At 42.8% G+C, this 22,729-nt stretch overlaps 2 non-coding genes across 2 annotated transcripts; both read left to right on the top strand.

The window, feature by feature from the left end:
- Positions 1-2,428: 2,428 nt before the first annotated feature.
- trnas-uga (transfer RNA serine (anticodon UGA)) lies at positions 2,429-2,510 on the top strand. Its single transcript has one exon. It is a non-coding gene; the product is annotated as a tRNA-Ser (tRNA).
- Positions 2,511-22,252: 19,742 nt separating this feature from the next.
- Positions 22,253-22,334, top strand: trnaf-aaa (transfer RNA phenylalanine (anticodon AAA)). Its single transcript has one exon. It is a non-coding gene; the product is annotated as a tRNA-Phe (tRNA).
- The last annotated feature ends 395 nt before the right edge of the window (positions 22,335-22,729 follow it).

The raw sequence follows: 22,729 nt of genomic DNA, 5'->3' as shown, positions 1-22,729 counted from the left end.
GCCGGCAAGGTGAAAATGGCAAAGACTGTGTGAGAGGGTCAGGGTGATTGCGACGCAGTAAATGTTAGGAGGTCAGGGTGCGAGTGACACAGTAAGTCTGAGGGGTCAGACTGATATTGACGCAGTAAGTATGAAGCGGTCAGGCTGAGAGTGACACAGTCAGTGTGAGGGGGAGAGTTTTAGTCATATAGTAAGTGCGAGGCATCAGTCTGAAACTGATACAAAAAGTGTGAGTGGGTCAGGGTGATATTGACGCAGTACGTCTGAGGGGTCAGGCTGATAGTGACGGAATCAGTGTGATGGGGCAGAGTTTTAGTAACATGTTAAGCGTGAGGCGTCAGTCTGATACTGACACAAAATGTGTGATGGAATCAGGCTGATAGTGACGCAGTAGGTTTTAGGACTGAGTGTGATATTAACTTCGGAAGTGCGAGGGCGTCACTGATAGGGCTGAGTGTGATATTCACTTCGGAAGTGCGAGGGCGTCAGGGTGGGAGTGACGCAAAATGTGTGAGCGGGTCAGGCTAGTAGTGATGCATGACGTGTGAGGTTTCAGGCTGATAGTGACGCAGTAAAGGTGAGAGTGTTGGTGTGCTAGTGATGCAGTAAGTGTGAGCCACTCAGGATGATAGTGACACAGTAAGTGTAAGGAGTCAGGATAATAGTAACATAGGAAGTGTAAGGACGTGACTGATCATGACAAAGTAAGTGTTTGGCAGTCAGGCTGATAGTGACACAGTCAAAATGAGGGTCCCGAAGTGAAAGTGGCGTAGTAAATGTGAGGGCGCCAGATGGATAGTGATGCAGTACGTTTGAGGGGTTCACGCTGAAATTAAGGTGGTAAGTGTGAGGGGTCAGGTCCATAGTGATGCAGTTATTGTCGGCGGGTCAGGCTGATAGTGATGCATTCAAAGACCAAATGTCCAAGGCTCACTGTAGTGGTGAATAGCGAGACTTCTCAAGGTTAAGATAAAAATTAATAGTTCTCATCCTGGTCATAAATCACAATGCTTCATTTTAAAATTGTCCTCTCCTGCTTCGAGATTCACCAATGAGGGAACAAGATTTAATTGCACCATCCTGTTTATCTCTTCAAATATTTTGCAACTCTCAATGAGATTACCTCTCTTTTGTTGAAACTGTTAAAAAAAGACCGGATTTGCCCAATTTCAATTCACAGGACTAACGTTCATCCATGATATCAAGGGTAATCACCATTCGTGGTATTCCTCATATGGCATTGGTATCTTTCCTAAATTGAGGATTATAATTCCTCATACTGTTGTCCACGTGCGGTCGAACTGAGCCACAATACATTGGAAATAATGCTTCATTCTCGTGCCCTTAATTCCTTCTGCAGCTTTCACAACAGACTTCTACAACTGCTACTAGACTTCAATGACTTATTAAAAATTTCTCCAAGATGCAATTCTAAAAATCTGTACAACAGACTTTCTTCTTCAAATCTTCGACAAATAATCTCCACACATTTCCCTCCTGACAAGTATGATAAAGTCAAATCGTTGCTTTTTATCAAATCATGAGGGACATGGATAGGTTGACTCGTGTTTTTCTGCTGGTGATTGAGTCAAAACGTAGAAAACATCGGTTTAAAATTAGTGGGTAAGGATTTAAAAGGGACGTCAGGGGCAACTTTTTCAGTACTGTTCAGAATGAGCTGACAGAGAAATTGTTGGAGACTGGTACAACTGTAACATTTAATGCCAACTGGATGGATATATGAGTAACAAGGTTCAGAGGGATGTAGGCCAAATGTTGGCAAATGGGACCTACTAATTTAGGATAACTGTCCTCAATGGTCAAGTTGGAAAGAAGGGCCACTTTCCGTGTTGTATTGTTCAAGGACTTGATGACTCTAGAACAACCGCAAAAACTTTGCAAATAATTCCGTCAAGACGATTTCAAGTTGCAAATGTTCGGTCAAACTTCCTCTCTTGTGCTCACAAGTTCATTACCTGATGTCAGAACTTACGGATTAGTTGCTGGATCCATTCCTGTAAATTGGTTCTGCATTCTTTCTAATTCCGATTTTTTTTAACGAATGTAGCTAGTGTTTATGGACTTAGCATCAACATTTCTAATGCCATATTTCGATGAATATTAAAACACAACTTTAGCACCAGATGATGAGCAACTGAGTCAAAATAGATCGGACACAGTGAGACAATGATCCTCTCTTCGTGTGGTGTACATCCGTGACTCTATAATTCAACGAAGAATCATTCCCACAACTTCAGCTGTGTCAGGATCTAATTTGCAGTGAAAGCCTGTCAATCTGCTAAGTTAACGTTCGTCTGGGTCTCTGCAAAGGATTTCGCGAAATCTTTGGGTCTTGACAATTTGTTCTTCAAAGTACATATTTCATGAATTAAGTTCTTTTACTATAAAAATTAGCCACTTTTCGACAGCTGTGATGGCCGAGAGGATAAGGCGTTGGATTTGAAATCCAATGGGGTCTCCCTGCGCAGGTTCGAATCCTGCTCACAGCGTTGTATCTAAAAGTCATTAATTCCTTTGCAGAATTTGGATTTCGTGGAGCTTGAGCTTTACATTCAATCGAAAGTAAATTTTCAACTGTGAAGAATCCGAAGTAATTTCAAAATGTCTAATTGAATAAATTATATGTGAGACACAAAACATAATCAACTTCCGACACGAATCAGTTTCAAAACATTTGTCGAACTATCGTGAAATTTGAATGTTCGGGGGGGTGGGGTGGAATTAAGCAAAACAAGAAGCAATGCAATACATATACCCGCAGGTGATGATTTTTTTTTAGGATCAGTTGAAAGTCAAGCTGAGAAAGTTCAACCTAATTTACAACTGACTCTCTAGGCCAATAATCTATTATATCAGCAGTCAATGAATTAGAAAAAGCAACTCAATGTGTGGAAAGGAACTCGACTGATCCAGGTTCCTGGCTTGAGGTGTGATAAGGCAAGACGATATCAGCGGAGTAGAATTTTCTGGAAATATTAGAAATGCAATGTTAACGGTCTTCTGCTGACCACATTCGTAAGAAACTGTGCATTAAGAACTGAATTTGAAATTAACGAGGAAAATCAGACTTAGCCCTCTGCTTGTGGCGTAGCATTGTTCAGAACAATAGGTTGTTTTTGAGGCTAAAATTGACCAAAATAATCGATGGGGATCTTATCCACGACCTTCGTTGGAGCAGTTGGTGTGGAGAACTCAACATGAAGAACCAAATACCAATTATTCACCTTGGCTATCTGAATTGCTTAGTTAGACATACTCCCAGTTTAATGTAAAAAACCTTTGATCTCAGAGCGAGATATTTTCATGTCAGCATGTTCTGATCTGAGAAGGTACTCCATGAAGTAGATGTGACTTAAATTTTGACTCTAACGTCAGAGATGTTGACACATTTCTGCCCCAAAACAGCACTGCCATTGGTATCAAATCAAACTGAACAAAGAACTAGTTCACTTAGACATTTCCTGTCTGCAGACTCTGCCAATGGACCGTTCAGGCCCGATGTAGGAATAGGGCGTGGTGACATCTGTTCACAAGTGGATCACTTCATTCTTGCTCACGATCCATAAACCGTAATTCATTTTGAACTTCTTAGCCATCAGCATGATAAGTGGTACATAATGCATAGGTTTGCTTCTCGAAAGAAAGAGCGAAATCATATTCAATGCAGACGCAAATTCAAGTTGTCCCTGGTCGACCAGACAACAGATATCGTTAAACAAAGTGAATACAGAAAACAATCAATGTTTTCTGGGAGTCAAAAAGATGTACTGGGAGAACGGAAACATATATTTGGAACTAAAGTCAAATACCACTTTCAGACTAAATTTTCTTGAACCGTTATCTTAATTTGACCTTCATGTCCACCATTGCTGCAAAAATTATCTTAACAACTCAGAACATTTTGTTCTTTGATATTGTCTCCTTCATGTTTCTATTGATTTTGAAACTAAAAACGGGCAATAGCAATGCACCCTATTTCACTTGCAAAGATCAGAAGAAGATCAATTTATAAGAGAACAGAAATAAAGCTACGTCTGTCTTTCGAGAGAAAACACAGTTACCATTTCGACTCCAAGAAGTCTTCTTCAGAAGTCTGCGCAATGAACTCGAAATAGTAGACCGAAAACGAAAAAAAGAAGCCATAATGCCGCGAATTCACCACCCGCAAGCGCATCAAGTCCTACTTGAATATGCTGTATTACAACTATCAACATCAGTGTAGAACGGAACATAGCTCATTCTGCAGTTGTCAACCTGTTATGACGTAGTTTGTAAAGTCAGAAATATGATTGGGTAAAAAGCGGGATGAAAGCGGGATATCAGAAGTCTGAAAGAAACAAGTGCGTGCTTTGCTTTGAAGAAGGTTGGCAGTGATGAAAATGGAAATTAGCTACAGTGAGGGGGCCTAATTAATACTCAGAATCGTTGCAACACACAGGGACGCAATTCTGTCTGCTGGGTTTCTGTTCTGCCATTTTATAATCACGACTGCTGTCGGGTTTGGTTTCCATTCCAGGCTTAGGTGACTGCCTGATGGAAGTTTGCACATTCGCCCAATTTCTGTGTGGTAGCTCTGGTTTGCTACCACATTCTGAACATTTGCAGGTTATTTGGATTCGCCATTGAACGCACACGGTTACAAAGACAGTGATGTGGAGAGTGTCTGGATAGGACGTACTTCAGAGGATTTTTGTGAACTCCAATAGACAGAGTGGAGTTAGTCTGCTGTTTCCTGGGTGAGCTACATGGACAGAGAGGGGTCGGGGTATTCTTCCCTGAGGGAGAGACATTGTCAGAGTTGGATTAGTTGCTCTTACCTGTGTCAGTCACGCAGATGTAGTAGGGTCAGTCTTCCCTTCCCTGGGCGAATTTCTTTCACAGAGTGGTGACAGTCTACTATTCCCTGCCTGAGTGAAACAAAAAGAGCGGCGTCAGTATTTTCTTTCCTCGATAATTTATGTTGACAGTCTGGTTTCTGTCTGCTCTTCTCTGGCGAGTTACATTGGAAGAGTGGGATTAGTGTTCATTCAGTGGGTGAGTGCCATAGACAGAATGGGATCAGTCTGCTCTTCCCTGAGTGAATTATATTTATAGAGTGGGGTCAGACTGCTCTTCAGTGAATTACTTATATTGACCGTGTGGGATCAGTCTGCTGAGTTACACTGAGAGTGTGGGGTCATTCTGCCCTTCCCTCGGTGAGTAACACTGACTGAGTGGCGTCAGTTTGCTCTTCCCTCAGTGAGTTACATTGACAGAATGTCATCAGTCTACTCTTTCCTGTGCGAGATACATTGTCAGAGTGGCGTCAGTCTGTTTTTCACGGAGTGAGTTATTTGGACAGTGTGGGATCAGTCTGCTCTTCCCTGAGTGAGTTGCATTGACAGAGTGGCGTCAGTCTGCAATTTCGTAGGTGTGTTAAAGTGATCACGTGAGGTCAGAGTGCTCCTCCCTGGTTGAGTCACATTGACAGATTGGGCTTCATCTGCTCTTCCCTGGGAGAGTCATATTAACAGAATGGGGTCAGTCTGCTCCTTTCTGTGTGAGTAATATCACAGAGTGCACTCAGTCTGTTCTTCCCTGGGTGAGCTACGTTAAGAGAGTGGTGTCAGTCTGCTCCTCCACGGGCGCATTACTTTCTCAGAATCGTGAGAGTCTGCTCTTCTCTGTCTGTGTTTAACAGCAAGTATGGTTTCATTACTGTCTTCGCTGAATGATTCACATAGACACAATGGAATAAGTCTTCTCTTCTCCGAGTGAGTTACTTTGACAGAGTGGGGTCAGGCTCGTCTCTCTGCTTGTGTTTCATTGACAGAATCAGATCAGCCTGCTCTTTCCTGGATGAGAGACAGAGACAGAATGGGTACAGCCTGCTCTTCTCTGAGTGGTGTCAGTCTGCCATTTGCTGGGTGAATTACATATAAAGTGTTGGATCAGTCTGCTCTTCCCTGGATGACTAACATTGACAGAGTGGCGTCAGTCTACTCTTCCCTGGGTGAGTTATATTAACAGAGTGCGGTCAGGCCATAATTTCCTCGTTGAGTTACATTGATCGTGTGATGTCAGACTTCTGTCCCCTGGTTGAGTTACATTGACAGAGTGGGGTCCATCTGCTCTTCCCTGGGTGAGTTACGTTAGCAGTTTGGGGTCGGTCTGCTTTCCACAATACAGGAACTCCATCTCTAGCGGTTTCTTGTCAGTATCTCCATACTAAGGATTTGATGAGTTAACAAAAGTAACTAGTCCCCTACATCTTTGAGATAATTAAAGATGGGCAGTGAATCTTATCTCATTGAATGACAACTGTGTCCTAGAAATGCATTTCTAATAATTGCATGTTCTAATTCGACACTGCAAGCGGTCGGGAATAAATTGAGGAGAGGTGCAGGGTAGAATAATTAAAGTCAAATGCACTGATGCCTAGGAGACATAACACAAGATGTGAGTGTGGAGCTGATGGTGCAAGGCTCAGTGTCAATGCTATTGGTTCAGCATTTATTGCTCACTGTTCGCAATGACTCACACACCACTGCTGTCAATTCACAACAATGAGCCTGTTCATCTTGGTTTGAAAATCCCTGCGTGTGTATTAACGTGGTTAATGGGACGTGAGAGGAGATGAGTACATCCTCTTTATTCTGTCAGTTTAAACAGACGAAAATATCTGTTGGATGCCAATGCAAGAGGATACTGTCTTTTTCTGTGCCTTTTTAGTGGGGCATGCTCAGCATTGAAATGTCTATTTTTGCACAAGCAGAGTTTTATTGCCATTCATACTGAGCAACATTAATACAGAAAACGCGTTTTCGAATTCCTGTGATCAAGTGGTTCAGGCATTGCACATATGGACGAGAAATCTGGCTTTTAACGTGGCGCCATGGCTTAGCTGGTGAAAGCAGCTCCCATCACACTGGTGCCTGCTCATTGTATTGAAAGCTCGTTATTTCTCGCAAGTATTGTGTTGCTGATCGAGAAACTCAGTGTCCTGTTTGAATTGCTGTACATTCTGATTTCGCGTTCCGGCTTCATTTTCCTGGTTTAAATCCAGTAGTGTAGGATGCTCTTTTTAACTACTATTTTAACCTGGAGATTCGTCCCGCAGTTCCACAAGCACTTCTGCTTCTCATCCTCTTATTCTCATTCCTTCATTCCCAGTTTTGTGGAAATTAAGTGGTGAGGCAGGAGACACTGCAGCATTCCCGGGAAATGTTGTGGTAATGGCACTGACACCACGACATGATCACCCTCATTCTCTGCTGTCACCATTCATTCGTTGTACACCAACAGTAAATGCATCGTTTTCCTTCTTCAGCTATCATGTAATTACTTTCTTTTTCTGTTGGATAAGGAATTCAACTTTAACTTCGAAAGGGTCTTTAGATTTTGAGGAAGAAATGTCTCCTTGCCTCAGGTCGAAGAGACAGACGCATTATCCAGAGAACGTGAGACTCCTTCGACCGACTCCAGCCAGGCGTCAGAAAGCCTCTCAGCATTTCGAATCTCAAACTGTCTCTGAATGTCAGGCTTTTCAAGAGCAGAAATGGGAAATGAGGGATAGGGACAGACAGAGAGTCGGAGAATGTGAAAAAGACCCAGGAGGATACAGAGACAAATATGAAAAAAACAAAGACACATATTGAGGCAGACACTGAAAGAAACAATTCTCCATTCGGCGTGACTGCTAAATAACGGAAACTAAAAGGAAATGTAGCCATTAAAACATAGCCTTCCACCAGCTCAGGAAAATGAAAGTAGCATGACAGCTGATTAAGTCCTTTTAAGATTGTAAATTCGATGTTTGTAACCTCAAGAGTTATTTTGATAAATATCCTGATTCGACAGGTAAGATTATCATTTTCCAAACAGTATAATCTTGAAATCGAAAACTAACCTGTTTCCTGTCCATCTTAAGAAAAAAAAAACTGTTTCTCTCCACAGATGTTGCCAGTTGAAGCGTGTTTCTCTATCAATTCTTGTTTTTAGTTCATATTTCCAAAATCTGTATCTTTTTGATTTTTGATAACCTGGCACAACACCAAGCATTACCAGGTTCGGACCAGTGGTAAGAAATACTGGTACCACGATATATTTGCACAATAAAACATGCATTCCCTGTCCGAGAATAGAACCAACACTATTGTGGTTAGAGTTCCAAATCCTAACTACACGGAATGAAGACAGACGCTCTTGCACTTATTCTCAATGAAATGGATTTTCCATTTCATTTCTGATCAGTTTCACTGCAGATTGGTTTCTACTCGTCTTCAAGTTTTGCAGAATGGAAAATACCATTTGGCCATTTGGTGCAGTCTGGTTTAAAGACATTCATCTATTCTATTCCCAGTTTCCAGCTTTGGTCCATAATCTTATGTGTTCTGATGTTTCCAGTGCAAATGGCAGTGAAGTTCTCGCTTTGATCTTAGATGACACAACAATGGGATTAAAGTTTGACATAGTCACACTGTGTTATTACCCACGTCGTGTCTCCCACAGAAAGAGACACACCGACATATTCCCCGGGAGTGGCAGAGTTCTCAGGATTTGACCAGCTCCTTGTGCTTCACTTCAGATGTCCGCTCCAACATGCAAGTTCAACCGCCAAAAGGCAGCTTTTGGTTAAACCAAAGTCAGTTCTACAGACAATGAGAGACGTTGCTCTAAGCTAGAATTTGAAGTGGACGAAAGAAACTGTAAATTCATAAACCCAAACCCTTCCGTTCCTGACAGACAACAGGAATGGACTAGCTCGCTGCATCCTCGTGATTTTAAATGTGTACCGACAATCCCCTAATTCGACGTGTTACCAATTCCGTCTCTGACCCAAACACCAGGTCTGGCTGTGACAGTTTGTCTATAGGTAATGTAAACGTCCACATCAGGGAAACAGCATTCACAAGGTGAAAAATCAGCAAACATAATCACCTTCACTGTTTCACTTGGAATTCCCTACTCTGTGAAACATTTCCTTTCACTGTACTTTCATACTTGAAGTTTTTTACCTTCCAGAGCCTGAACTAATTCAGCGAGAAATCACTGGTCATTTCGAGCCCATCATCCGGAATGAGGCGAGTTGAACGGTGCCTTTCTTGCTGCCAACACATCAGCGCAGCTCAAAACGAGCTCGTGTTAGCATCAGTCTTTACTTAACTTGCTGCAATATATCTGCTGAACAACAGCAGATTATCACAGCATTGCCTTCTTCACATTGAAACCAAGGGTGATAATATGAACCGACTTGGAAACTTGGAGAGAGAAACACTGCTATCGAAGACGATTATGACGTGAAGAGCAGGCACTAGAGTTTGTACAGGTCCCAAAGGCTCCTGCAGTATCAATGGATATCCCTGCATACGAGTCTGAGTTTGCATTGCCCAGAACAGGCTTTCATTCCCAGTCAGGAAATGAAGACTTAATGCTCTTCTTGTGAATTATCCGAATGAAAACTAAATCCTGGTTGCACCCAGAACACACACACGGATCCTGCCAGAACAATTCAGTGATCGATCAGCATCTGTCTGGAATGACAATGGCAGCAAATACAAGCGAAAGCTATCACCACAATTACCCCTCCAAGGTTTTTGCGTTTCCCAGTTGAATATATTTCGCTGCTTCTTCAAAGTCACTTCATCTAAATCCTTGCCTCATGTCATCATGCCTGTACCCCGCTACTGAGGACGTCCAGGGTTCTGCGGAGTAACTCCAAATCTCAATCTCTCGAGTAATTAGGGATAGACGGTGCATCCCATCACATTGAGCAATGACTTTGTCCCAGTAATACGTTTCCAAAAGCTGCAGATTCTAAGGGAGCACTTGCAAGCTGTCGGGAATAAGTTGTGATTCGGAGATGCCGGTGTTGGACTGGGGTGTACCAAGTCAAAAATCACACAACACCAGGTTATAGTCCAACAGGTTTAATTGAAAGCACACCAGCTTTCGGAGCGACACTCCTTCATCAGGTGATTGTGGAGGGCTCGATCGTAACACAGAATTTATAGCAAAGATTTGCAGTGTGATGTAACTGAAATTATACATTGAAGAATTGATTGTCTTTTAAGCCTTTTTTTAAAAGTTGCATTCTCGGGTTAGCTGTTAACAATGGTAAAAGCTAGACAATATGTTGAAGGCGTTAGCCCCGGTGTTCTCTGTCTATGACCTGATGTTTAGATTGATTCCAATCCAAAAAGTGAGATAACAGAGTTTTACATAATTTCATGCAGTTTTTGAGCTCAGAGTTCTACATGAATGTATGTAGTTTCTGAGCAAAGTACAATGTAACTCTGAAAGTACCAAAAAAAAAATCATCACACAAAATATATGTGTGCGTGTGGGTCTTTGTCTGTGTGTATGTCTCCAGCGAAACCAAAAACTGACAACTCATGAACAGAAACAGAACTGACAAAGAGAACATATTTTCAGACACACGGACTCTTGAATGCTGTCTGTGAGGCAGAGCGAGTCATCTGGGTCATGAGCTGCTCACACAAATTGCAGCGAGTCAATTCCAAATGGTGCTTTCAACGTACTGACGCCTTAGAGCACCAATACTGCCAGGAAAGTGCTCAAGTAACATGAATCAGAACTGACTAACAATGAACCATTAAAAGTGAAGATTACCAATTACAGTCTCGATTAGACGAGGTGAACATTTGGGCTGATGTCTCCACCGGATCGAGAGTACCAATCACCAGCCTCTCTCATCAGGACAGAAATTAAGGAAATTATGGAAAAGTAACCAAGTTTCGTATCGCAATTTCCCTCCTTTTCGCAACAACAACAGAAAACTGTGAGCAGACTCAATGTAGAACCTAATTTCACATCAACAGGGAAATAAATATCTCCATTCACTTTCAGAGAAACTGTGAAAAATGCAAATTGTCTGGAATATGAAAGTTTGGCACAGCCTGTTTTTAAGTCGCATATTATGCTGGTGGCCTTTCGAACTGGAGGGGAACGTGACAACTACAGCAGAAGGGGAAAACAGCGTGGGCACTGACATGTTGGTTGTTTTCTGCTGTGCCACATCACAGCCGGGTTCGTAGAAATGACTACTTTTTCTGTTCAACTTTAACAAAACACATCCCTGCAAAACGTTGCCAGCTTCATCCATTAGCACACGTGGCCGCGCAGGGATGCAAACACAAGCCTTGTTAAGAAGTGGAATCTGAAATCAGAGTCTCAGGTTGCTCAGCCACGCGAGCACATAGGCCAAAACCAGAATCCCAAGAGCATGTACCTGATGATACCCTGCAGCATACTCACAGCAACGGTACCAGTTCTGCAGAATAAGCGGTGAGGAGGAATTGCTCTATCTGAGCGGTCGTACTTGTTGTTCTCATCAGAAAATATGGCTTTGAATTTGCTAGCCCATATCTGCTGCCATGCTGAAACGGAATGCAATTCCGATTACTCGCTGTATAAAACTTTACTCATTTTCTCCCCTGAGATAAAGTGATCACTGGAGATAATGAATTCTGCTCCTGCCAGAAACGCCGACTCTCCTGCTGCTCAGATGAACTGAAAAGCTGGTTTAGCACTGGAATCCGAGAATGGCAGAACACGTAGCAAGACTATTCGATACCCAGAGCCAATAAGAGTTCCAACTTTCATGTTATTACTCCATAATAGTGCATTATCCAGCAGAGCCATGAACAACTGCCACCTGGCTGCAAGCTGAGTTAGAAACCTATGTGGGAATCAAGGACATGTGACTCACTTATTGTCGGTAAATCAAACAGTTCTCACTTTGAGGTGTGCAAAAATTAGTTCCTATACATATTCAGGGAAGGTCAAAAGCGATCTGAGATGTCAAAGAGGTGGTCACTGTTCGTGATTGCGCTTTGTTCGAGTTGTGAAAAGGCGTCCCGCTTTAGTCACATTCACGTTTCTTGTTGATGACTGAATCAGACAGAAGGTATTTCACCAGAGCTGCACGTAACTTGCAATCCTCTCCCTCGCTGTCATACTTTCCTGGAACTCTGTGAGAACAAGAAAACAAAATACATACTGTCATTTGGCAGCCTGTCTGTGATCTCCTCATTTTCAGTTACAACATGGCTTAGACTTCAGGCCACACGGTAATATCAGACACAGTATGAGAACAAGAGACGATAGTTCATCTGTGCCTGTAAATCCTTTCATTCTGAATGAACTGTATCCGTGTTTGCTGCTTCGAAACTCGAATATGTGAACTGCTCCAAACTATGATTGAGGATTTCTGGTTTTGGTTGACACACGTTGAGAAACGCCAGACAGCGTTCAAATGAAGCTTTCAGAGCACATTTTCGGATGTATTTGACAGAGACTAACATCATGAATCCAGTGTTCCCTGTGATAGAAGGAAATGAATGCTCTCCTTGTTACTGATCCGGGACACCTTCGCATGTAAAGCAAATGCGGTACTGTTGTTACAGAAAGGATCAGTGCCCGGTAACTGTGTCCTTAAAGTGGACATGATCGAAAAAATAAAGAATACCATATTGAAATGTCCAGGAAATATTGGCTGAAAAGGCGCAGACAATTTTGCCTGCAGCGCCAAGACATGGAACATATGTGACTGCACTCTTAAACAGGATGGCCAGCAGTGATATACACATCGCCACGTATGAAGGACCACTACGAATAGAAATTTGAGAATGAAATTCACGCAGCAGGTATTCGGAATTATATTCTTTCCACCGCTACAGTAGTATTGGGCGAGTAAATTGAAAACAAGGCTTGCTGATGAGTATGCAATAAAGCCCCATCGATCATGATATGAAAGACTGTCGTCCGTAAAGAGGGAACAACAATGTTTCTTCTAAGCTTTGTACTGGGCCACTTTCGCACAAACTGATACGGCTACTCTCCAGAAAATATCAGGGCTCGTGGCATGCACTCTTAGAAATGGTGACCATCAGTGCTGGAAACATCCCTGCATATTCAGAACAAGGAAGTAAACATATCGAATTAAAGCGAAGATGGAAATTAATTGGACTGATATTCCCTTTCACCACAACAGCTAAAATGTGCGGGGATATACAGAGTAAGGTTTACTGACCAGGTCACTTTGACACACAAGCCTATCTTTCTTTCTGTCCGTTTTGTTTTGAAGCGCCGATCCTTTCCGTAGGAGATGAAGATGATTACTGCTCCACCACAGGATCACAGTGGGGCCAGAGACCCGATCGAGCTGCTCAGAACAGTTCGTGTTTGCCTAAAAACACTGAAACTGAGATTGATGACACGTAGACACGGTGTAACAGCTGCCAACAGATGTGGAGGGTTTTGGGACGGATTAGGACCCACTCTGGGAAAAAGACTGGATCCTAAGACTGGGGAGTAAGTGTTCAGGGAGAGGACTGGAGAATGGGGTTAAGAACGATATTAGCCAAATCGAATGGCGGAGCAGGCTGGATATTCTGAAAGCGCTAACCGTCCTCCTTTGTCTTCCAATCTCTGGCCATCTGGTATCTAAGGAAATTTTAGAGACTGGGAAAATGTTTGGAGAGGAAGCAATAAATGTGAAGCTGAATATAAAGTTTGAAGTCAGGGCAAGTTCAATGAAAAGGAAGTTTGTAGAAAGGCAGAGGGACATGGAGATGGAAAAAGAAGTGTCACCAGTCCCGAAATCTCATTCGGTTTTCATTTTCAAGATGCGACCGGACCTGCTGACAACTTCCAGCAATTTCATTTGTTGATTCTGAAACAGAAGATGGGAGTGATCCTGGACCAATCAGCTCTCCAATGTTCTAGGAATATTTGACTTACCCGTTCGATGAGATCACGTTTGTCCCACACTGAAACCTCAGAATCCTTCCCCACCCCCACCCTCGTTACTGGCAATAAACTGTTCAATACATAAACTTACAGGAGCACACACAAGAACAATTACAAAACGTTCAGGGAGAACTCCGTTCCGTTCCATCAGCACATTCTGAATCAGTTAATTGTTGTTCAGGACCCATGAGACATTAAGCGTCTCTGTCAGACCGCTAACAAATGGCCATTCGCGTTCTGTGTCTTTGAATACTTTGGAGAATGCACGGATGGAGTGGAATCTCACGTTTAGAAATGGACGTCATTCATAGTATTTTCAGCTGCACTGATAAAGTTGACTCTGGCGCTTCCAGTGAAGTGCAGACAGTTTTCACTCAGAAACCGGAATGTGATCAAAGCAGGAGGACATATGTGTCAATGAAAGCAACAAGAACGCTCCACCAGCGTTCGTTTGCAATTCTGCATGTGGAACGAAGAGCTGGATCTCTATTAAACAGTGAAAACGACTATTATGGGGCTTGGACGCACGACTCTCTGATTAAAAACCTCACATTTCATCGAACTGAGATATGCAGGCTTAGCACACGACGAATTAATTTGCTATTTCATTCTGAGCACAATTCACCTGGCACAGCAATTTGCAAAGTTCCAGCTCATTCCTCCCAATCACAAAGAATAAAATTTACACCTTTCACTTTTGTTATTTTTCAAAACATTACAATCTATTTAGCACTTGTCCTGGCATTTAAGATTCAACCCGAATATTTTCATACGAAGTGATTTCCATTCACTCTGGCGAACAGTAAATCAGTCAGAAAGTTACCTGAGGAAACCCAATCATTTCCGATAACAGTGTTGGGAATTTCCCATCTGCTGACGAGACAGAGTCCTCACAATCAACATTTTCTTTGTTCTTTATGCCTAAAACGTTTACCACTTCTTATGTTCAAGACAGGAGTTTTGTTGATAACACGTTCCAAGAACAGGAACAACCTTCCAATCTCCTGAAGCCGTTTCCAATTTAAAATGGAAGCTTTGTTCCTTTCCCACGGGAAGAGCAGTTAATGAGAAAGGAGTTTCCACGAGCTGTGTCCCAGGGTTTGGTAGGAAGCCCTGATTGAAGCTGCAGTGGCCGCTTTGAGTTGGCTTCGGGGGATTGGAGAACATGGTGTCGTATTCGGCTGCGTGTAACCGTCTTACTCCCTATGTACTCGGGTTGAATCATGGATGAGTTTTCGGAACAATGCTGCCTTCCAGTCTCTGGCCATCTGCTATCTAAGGAAATAGAAACAGTTATTTGTTAGTTCGAAGTCCTGGGCAATGTGAAAGATTGAACAGTTCTGATTCAAAACTGGAGACTGGGAAAATTGTTGGAGAGGAAGTAATAAAAGAGAAGCTGAATATAAAGTTGGAAGTCAGGAGACATTCAATAAAAAGGAAGAGTGTGCAAAAGCAGGTGGAGATGGACATGGAAAAGAAGTGCCACTAGTCCCGAAGTCTTAAATCGATTTATATTTCCAAGATGCTACCAGACCTGCTGAGATTTTCCAGTAATTTCATTTGTTGATTCTGAAACAGAAGATGGCAGTGATCCTGGACCAAACAGCTCTCCCGTGCTCTGGGTATATTTGACTTACTGTGTCTATGTCCCACACTGAAACCTCACGATCCTGCAGCACCTCCATTCTCGTTCCTGACAATATACTGTTCATTACGTTAAACACAAGAAGAACAATTGCAAAACGATGAGGGAGAGTACCCTTCGGATTCCATCAGAACAATCTGAATCACTGAAAATTGGTTCAGGACCCATGTGACATTGATCCGTCTCTGTCAGACCCCTCGCTAGTGGCCATTCGCTTTCCGTGCCTTTGAACACTTTGGGTGGTGCATGGTTGGTTTGGAACCTCACATTTTCAAACGGACATCATTCATTGTATTTTCGGCTGCATTGATAAAGTTGTCTCTGGCGCCACCAGTAAAATGGAAACAGTGTTCACTCAGAAACCGACGTGTGATCAAAAACAGGTGGACAAATGTGTCAATGAAAGCAGCAACAATACTGCACGTGGAACAAAGAGCCGGAATTGTATTAAGCAGTGAAAGCGCCCATTGTAAGGCTTGCACACACCACCCTCAGATTAAGCATCTCACACTGTACCGACTGAGCCAACCAAGCACGGTGCACTGTGAATTAGTTTGCTATGACATTGTGAGCATATTTCATCAGCAATTTGTTAGGATCCAGTTCATTCCTCCTCATCACAAAAATATCATTCACAACTTTCACTTCAGTTATTCCTTCAAAGCATTACAATCTATTCCCCACTTGTCCCCGGATTTAAGTTTCAACCTTAATATCTTCATATTTTTACCCACACCTTTCTGTCGCTGATGTGATTTCCAATCTCTCTGGCAGACAGTAAATCAGTCGGGCAATTACCTTAGGAAACCCAATCATTTCCCTTTACAGTTTTGGGCATTTCCCATCTGCTGACGAGACAGAGTCGTCTGAATCAACACTTTATTTGTTCTTTCTACCTAAAACCTTTACCACTTCTTATTTTCAAGTCAGGAGTTTTATTTAGAACACGTTCGAAGAACTGGAGCAATATTCCAATGTCCTGAAGCCCTTTCCAATTTAAAGTGAAAGTTTTGCTCCTTTCACACGGAAAGAGCTGTTACTAAGGGACCAATTTCCACGAGTTGTTTCCCATGGCTTGGCAGAAAGCCGCTGATTGATGCTGCAGTGGCTGCTTTCTGTTGGCCTCGGGAGCTTGGAGAAAGTGATGTCGTATTCTGCTGCGTGTAACCCCATGGTCGGGGTAAATGCTTGTGCCGAAATATTTGAGGCTTATTCCCTGGGTGGGCTCGAACCACCAACATTTCAGCCAAATGCACTGACCATTTGAGAGACAGAAACTGGCAACGCAGATATCCAAAAGCAAAGTTATCGACGGGATGTGAGGATCTGTCCGACAGCAGGAACTTGCGTTTTTTCAGAGACGGTCGCTGATTTTATCAGCGAGAGGGTAAGCACACTGAGGAGCTGCAAACACTCAAATTAATAGGCATCCACACATGCGCAGTTCTCTCACATCGTTGCTGACTGACAATGCTGGTATTTGAAGCCACCACTCGATAGAAACTGAAACTTAAAATCCAGCACATTCGACCGCTCGACCACGCTATCACACAAAAGCCAACGCTCAGATTTGTTATGACTAATGTTTCAGCATGGATTCACTTCAGACACTTAGACCTCGCAAATTTTGTAATGAAATTGGCGTAATTTAAGAAGAAAGACCAAAAAACATGTACAGACAAGGAACAGGCCCTTCATCCATTCAAGCCTGAGCCAATCCAAATCTACTGTTTAAACCTGTCACCGAATTCCTAAGCATCTGTATCCCTCTGCTCCCCACCTACTCATGCATCAGTCCAGACGCCTCTTAAATATATCTACCGTGATTACCTCTCCCGTCTCTGCTGGGAACGCGTTCCAGACACCCACCACCCGCTGTGTCAAGTAGTTGCTGCGTGTCTCCCTCTGAAACTTTTCACATCTCACCTTGAAAGCGTGACCTGTCGGTATTTAATCCTTCAACCTCGGAAATAAAACTTTTCTCTATCTACCCTCTCTATACCCTTCATGATTATGTAAACTTCAAAAAGGTCTCCCTCAAACTTTCCTTTTTTCTAATGAAAACAAACCTAACCTACTCAACCTCTCTTCCGAGATTGCACCATCCATATGAGGCAACATCCGCTGAAACCTTTTACACGCCCTCTCCAAAGCGTCCACATCCTTTTGGTAATGTGGCGACCACAAATTTACACAGTATTCTAAGTGTGGTCAGACCAATGTATTGTTCAGTTTTAACATGACTTGTTAGCCATTTTATTCAATACCCCATCCAATGAAGCCAAACATATTCTATGCCTGCTTGACCACTCTATCCACCTGTGCAGCAAACTTCAGTGTATAATGGACCTGCACTCACAGATCTCTCTATCCATCAACGTTTTTTTCCCTCAAAGCTGTTCCGTTCATTGTATAACCCCATCTAGAATAAGACTGACCGAAATGCGTCACCTCACATTTGTCTGTTTTGAACCCCAGATGCCACTTTTATACCCAACTTTCCAGTATATCTATATCCTCCTGTATTCTTTAATAGTCACTTATAATTTCTGCTAGTCCAGAAATCTTCGTGTCATCTGCAAACTTTCTGATTATTGCAACAGTGCTCTCTTCCAAATCATTTAAGTATATCTCAAACAGCAGTGACCACTACACTGACCCCTGTGGAGCACTACTGGTCATCTTTCTCCATTTCCAGAAACTCCATTCAACTGCCACTCTTTGTCTCCCGTTGCTCAGCTAATTCTTTATCCACCTGTCTAGAACACCCTGCACACCATGTTACTTTACGTTCTGTATTTGGTTACCATGGGGAACCTAATCTAACTCCTTACTGCAGTGCATGTATATGACATCAACAGCCTTTCCTTCATCTATCAACTTAGGCACTTCCCCGAAAGACTCAATGCCTCTCACTGATATGCACATTATTTTCTAAATATGAATAGATCCTATCACTCAGTACCTTCTCCAGCAACTTTCCCAACACTGATGTTAGGCCCATTGTTCTGTAGTTATCCGGAATATCCCTACTATCCTTCTTTTACAGGGGACAATATGAGCAACGTTCCAGTCGGCCAGAACATCACCTGTGCTGAAGGATGCCACGAAGATATCTGTCAGGGCCCCAGCTATTTCCTCTCTCACATCACTCAGGAACCAGGAATAGATCCCATCCGTTCCTGGGGATTTGTCCACATTAATTACTCCTAGCCTGCCCAATACAGCTTCGCTACTTATGTCAATATGATCCAGATTAATCAAATGTCTTCCTCTAGACTCAACATTCATCATGTTCCTCTCCTCAGTGAACACGGATGCAAAATAATCATTCAGAATCATACCCATTCTCTCAGATTTGACATACAGCCTTTCTTAATTTTCCTTTAGTGGACCAATTCTTTCTCTGGTTACCCGCTTGCTTCTTATATATGAATAATAGGCTTTAGGATTCTCCTTAATTGTGCTAGCGTGAAGTTGTTTCATGACCCCTTTTAACACCCTCGATTCCTCGTTTAAGACTTGTCCTACACTTCTCATGTTCCTACAGGGACCATTATGTCGTTAGCTGCCGAGGCGTTATGTATGCTTCCCTTTTCCTCTTGGCGAGTCGTACAATTGTCCTGTCATCAACAGTTCTCAAATCCTTTGCCTTCAACGGTACATGCCTATCCTGCACTATATTTAAACTATCTTTGAAACATATGAACTGTGGACTTTCCTACAAATAGCTGTGTCCAATCTACATTACCGACCTCCTGCATAATTTTGATATAATTAGCTTTGGCCCAGTTTCGTACTCTTTCCTTAGGACCACTCTCATCTTTGTCAATGAGTATTCTAAAACTTACAGAATATTGGACACTTCCCAAAGAAATCACCCACGGCAACTGCTATCACCAGCCCTGGCTTATTCCCCAATATCAGTTCCAATATGGCCTATTCCCTCGTCGGACTATTGATATACCGCTCCAGAAAACTCACCTGGAGGTTTCTTACAAATGGTATCCCATCCAGACCACTGTCGCTAAGAGTATCCTTGTCAATGTTGGGAAAACGGAAATCTCCAATCAACACTAAATTATTGCCTCTACGTCTTTCCATGGTCTGTTTAACTATTTTTTCTTTCACCTCACGCTCTCTGTGATACAGCCCCAAAAATCTAACCTCACCCTTCTTATTTCACTGCTCCATCCATAGTGTCTCACGACACAAGCCCTACATGGTGTCCTCCTTTCGCACAGCCATGATATCATCCCTGACCAGCAATGTAACTCCTTCCCCTTTTACTTCCCTCCCTGTCCCGTCTGAAGCGTCTATATCCTAGAACATTTGGTTGCCAACCATGCCCTTCCATCAACTAAATCTCTGTGATCGCAATAACCTCATATTCCAGGCACCAACCTCAGCCCTAAATTCATCTGTCTATACTCCATGCATTAAAGTAGATGCATTTCAGGCCAGCAGTTCTTTTGCATTCATCTGCTCTCTGCCTACTCTTCCCATTATTAATGCTATCTTCCAGATTCTTAGCGTTTCCAGTTTCCGCCTCACCGCCGACTTGTTTAATCTTGTGGTTCCCAGCCCCCTGCCACATTAGTATAAAACCTCCCCAACAGCAGTAGCAAAAACTCCCGAAAGGACATACGTTCCCATCTGGTTCAGATGTAGATCAATTTTCTTATAGTTCCACATTCGCCAGAACTGGTCACAAAATCCAACAAATCTGAAACCCGCCCTGCAGCACCATTCCTCAACTCACGTGTTCACCGTGCCTTTTTTTATTCATTTCTCCGCTGGCAGTCACATGGCACAGGCAGTAATTCCGACATTACTACCTTTGAGGTCCTCCTCTTTAATTTCTCTCCTAGCTCCTTGAATTCTCCCTGCAGGTCCTCATCTCGTTTTTTTTTCGTTGGTGCCTGTATGCACCAAGACAACTGGCTGTTCACGATCCCCTTTTCGAATGCTCTTCAGCTGATGGGCGACATCCCTGGCCTGAGCACCTGGGAGGCAACATAACTCTCCAGAATTGCTGATGCTCCACAGTGAGTCCACCCGCAGCTCCAGAGTAGACACGCGGTCAAACAAGTGCTGCAGCTGGACATACTTCTTGCAAGTGTAAGTTTAGAAAACCTTTACAAGGATTTCCAAGGTTTGCGCTGCTTGGACATGAGAACGAAACTGAATAGGCTTCGTCAGGTTCCCAGGAGTTTCAGTGCTTATGTTTGGCCTCACAGAAGCTTATAAAATCATGAGGAAGACAGACAGAGTAAATAGTCAGGGAGCACTTCTTCACAAGACACCTAGTTCAAATCTACATAGCAAACGTTTAACGTGAGAGAGGAAAATTTTAAAAGGGATGTGAGGGACACATGTTTTTTCAAACAGAAATTTTGTGTGTGTAGGATGACTTGCCACATTTAGTGGCAGAGTCTGGTGCACTCACAACATTTCAAAGGCATCTGAATGGGTGTTCAGACAGGAAGACCTCGGAGAGATAAGGCACAAATATTGACAGAAATGTATGGATTAATTTCGGTTATCTATTCAGCAAGGGCAAGTTGGATCACGGGATTTGTTTCCATTCTCGACAAGTCTGAGATGCTCCAGCCACCGGCAACGGTTTGAATACACCATTTGCAAAAAAAAACGCATGTTGTTTGTTACTCAGCCAGCGAGTTTGGCTATTTTGTTTGGAGGGTGGATGAGCCCAACCGATCCAGAGATGAAGGTTTTCCGGATATTTGCTGCCAATGACCATTCTTCTTGACACTTTCCCAAGTTCGCCATCAAAGATATTGGCTGAAGAAAAATACCTCACGTATCGCATTACCCACTTTGCTCTCCAGCGAATCCAAAAACTGAAAGCTCTTAACGTGGAACAGAATCAAAACTGAAAAGGCAGTACCATGATCAGACACACCGAAGCTTAAGTGCTGTCTGTGAGGCACTGTGAGTCGTCTCTGACATGAATTGTTCGCACAAATAACAGCAATGCATTTTCCAAACCTACTGGAGATTTAGTGTATTGCCAAGTCCCAGAAAGTGCTCAAGTATCATAAAACAAAACACAACAACGAACCATTAAAAGTGAACATTTCCAATTATATCCGTGATTGAATTCGGCCATCAATGCGCCGGTGCCCCCATCTGATCGAGAGAGCCAATCACCTTTCTCCCTCACCAGGACAGTAATGAAGGAATTTTCTGATCTAAAATCAGGTTTCCAGCTACTGCAGTCCTCACTTTTGCCTAGTTCCTTCAGTGTTGCTGGTTCCCAATTCAAGAATTCCATCTCTAGCGGTTTCGTGTCTGTACCTCCATGCTGTGGAGTTGAAGAGTGAAGAAAAGTAACTCATCCCCTCCATCTCTGGGGTAATTAGGGGCTGAAAGTGAATCGTATCACATTGAAGTATATCTACAAGCGACTTAATCTCTGTCTTTTATTGGGAACCATCTCTTTCATTGTAACCATCAGGAAAGACCATTTCGATCGCTACAAAAAGAAATGAATATGTCACTAACCTTTGTTTGTTTCATGTCCAAGAATACTCAGATCAATAGCTCCCTTGATTACCTCTGCTGGTCTTGTTTGCAAAGAGATCTAGCAAATTGCCAAGTGTGACTTTCCTTTCAATAAATAATTTTGAATCAATTTTGCAGCAAATATCTTGTACTAACTTTGTGCTTTTCTTCTGTTACATTGGTGTCTCGCACCTTACAAATGACAGCAAAGGTATGAAAGGAGATGGAAACATGTAACTCACGTCAGCGGCAGCTTTCAATGAGATCACGGCTGATTTGGTCAATGCTCAGGGCGGGATTCTGCCTGTAGTCATGGCCGAGTGGTTAAGGCGCTGGATTAAAAATCCATTGGGGTTTCCCCACGTAGGTTCGAATCCTGCTGACTACTTTATGAATGCGTTCCTGCTGGAACAATTCAAAGTTCAGAAAGCCTGTTTTGCAAACCAGCCTGAAATTTGATTAGACTTGAGAGACTCGAGTTCTTCATCAGAAATGCTCCACATTTAAAACATTATCTCTGTTTCTCTTTCCAGATACACTGCTCGACACATCGGGTTTCTGCAGTTGTTATTGAACGCCCTGAGCAGAAGTGCTGCTTTTCATTAGATTCCTTTCATCCCTTGTCCTCTGTTCTCTGACTCTGGTCATTGGCAACTCTTCCTCCTGCTCGTCAGAGTGCTCATTCCCCACCGCTCCCTCTCCCATCATTACAAACAACCGCAGGAAATTGCCACTTAACCATCTTTGTTCCAAAGTGAAACTCACCAGCCTAGGAACTCTCTC

The sequence above is a fragment of the Chiloscyllium punctatum genome, chromosome 35 (assembly GCF_047496795.1).
Source record: "Chiloscyllium punctatum isolate Juve2018m chromosome 35, sChiPun1.3, whole genome shotgun sequence".
In the NCBI taxonomy this organism is placed as follows: domain Eukaryota; kingdom Metazoa; phylum Chordata; class Chondrichthyes; order Orectolobiformes; family Hemiscylliidae; genus Chiloscyllium; species Chiloscyllium punctatum.
This window is presented reverse-complemented; position numbering and strand designations above follow the sequence as displayed.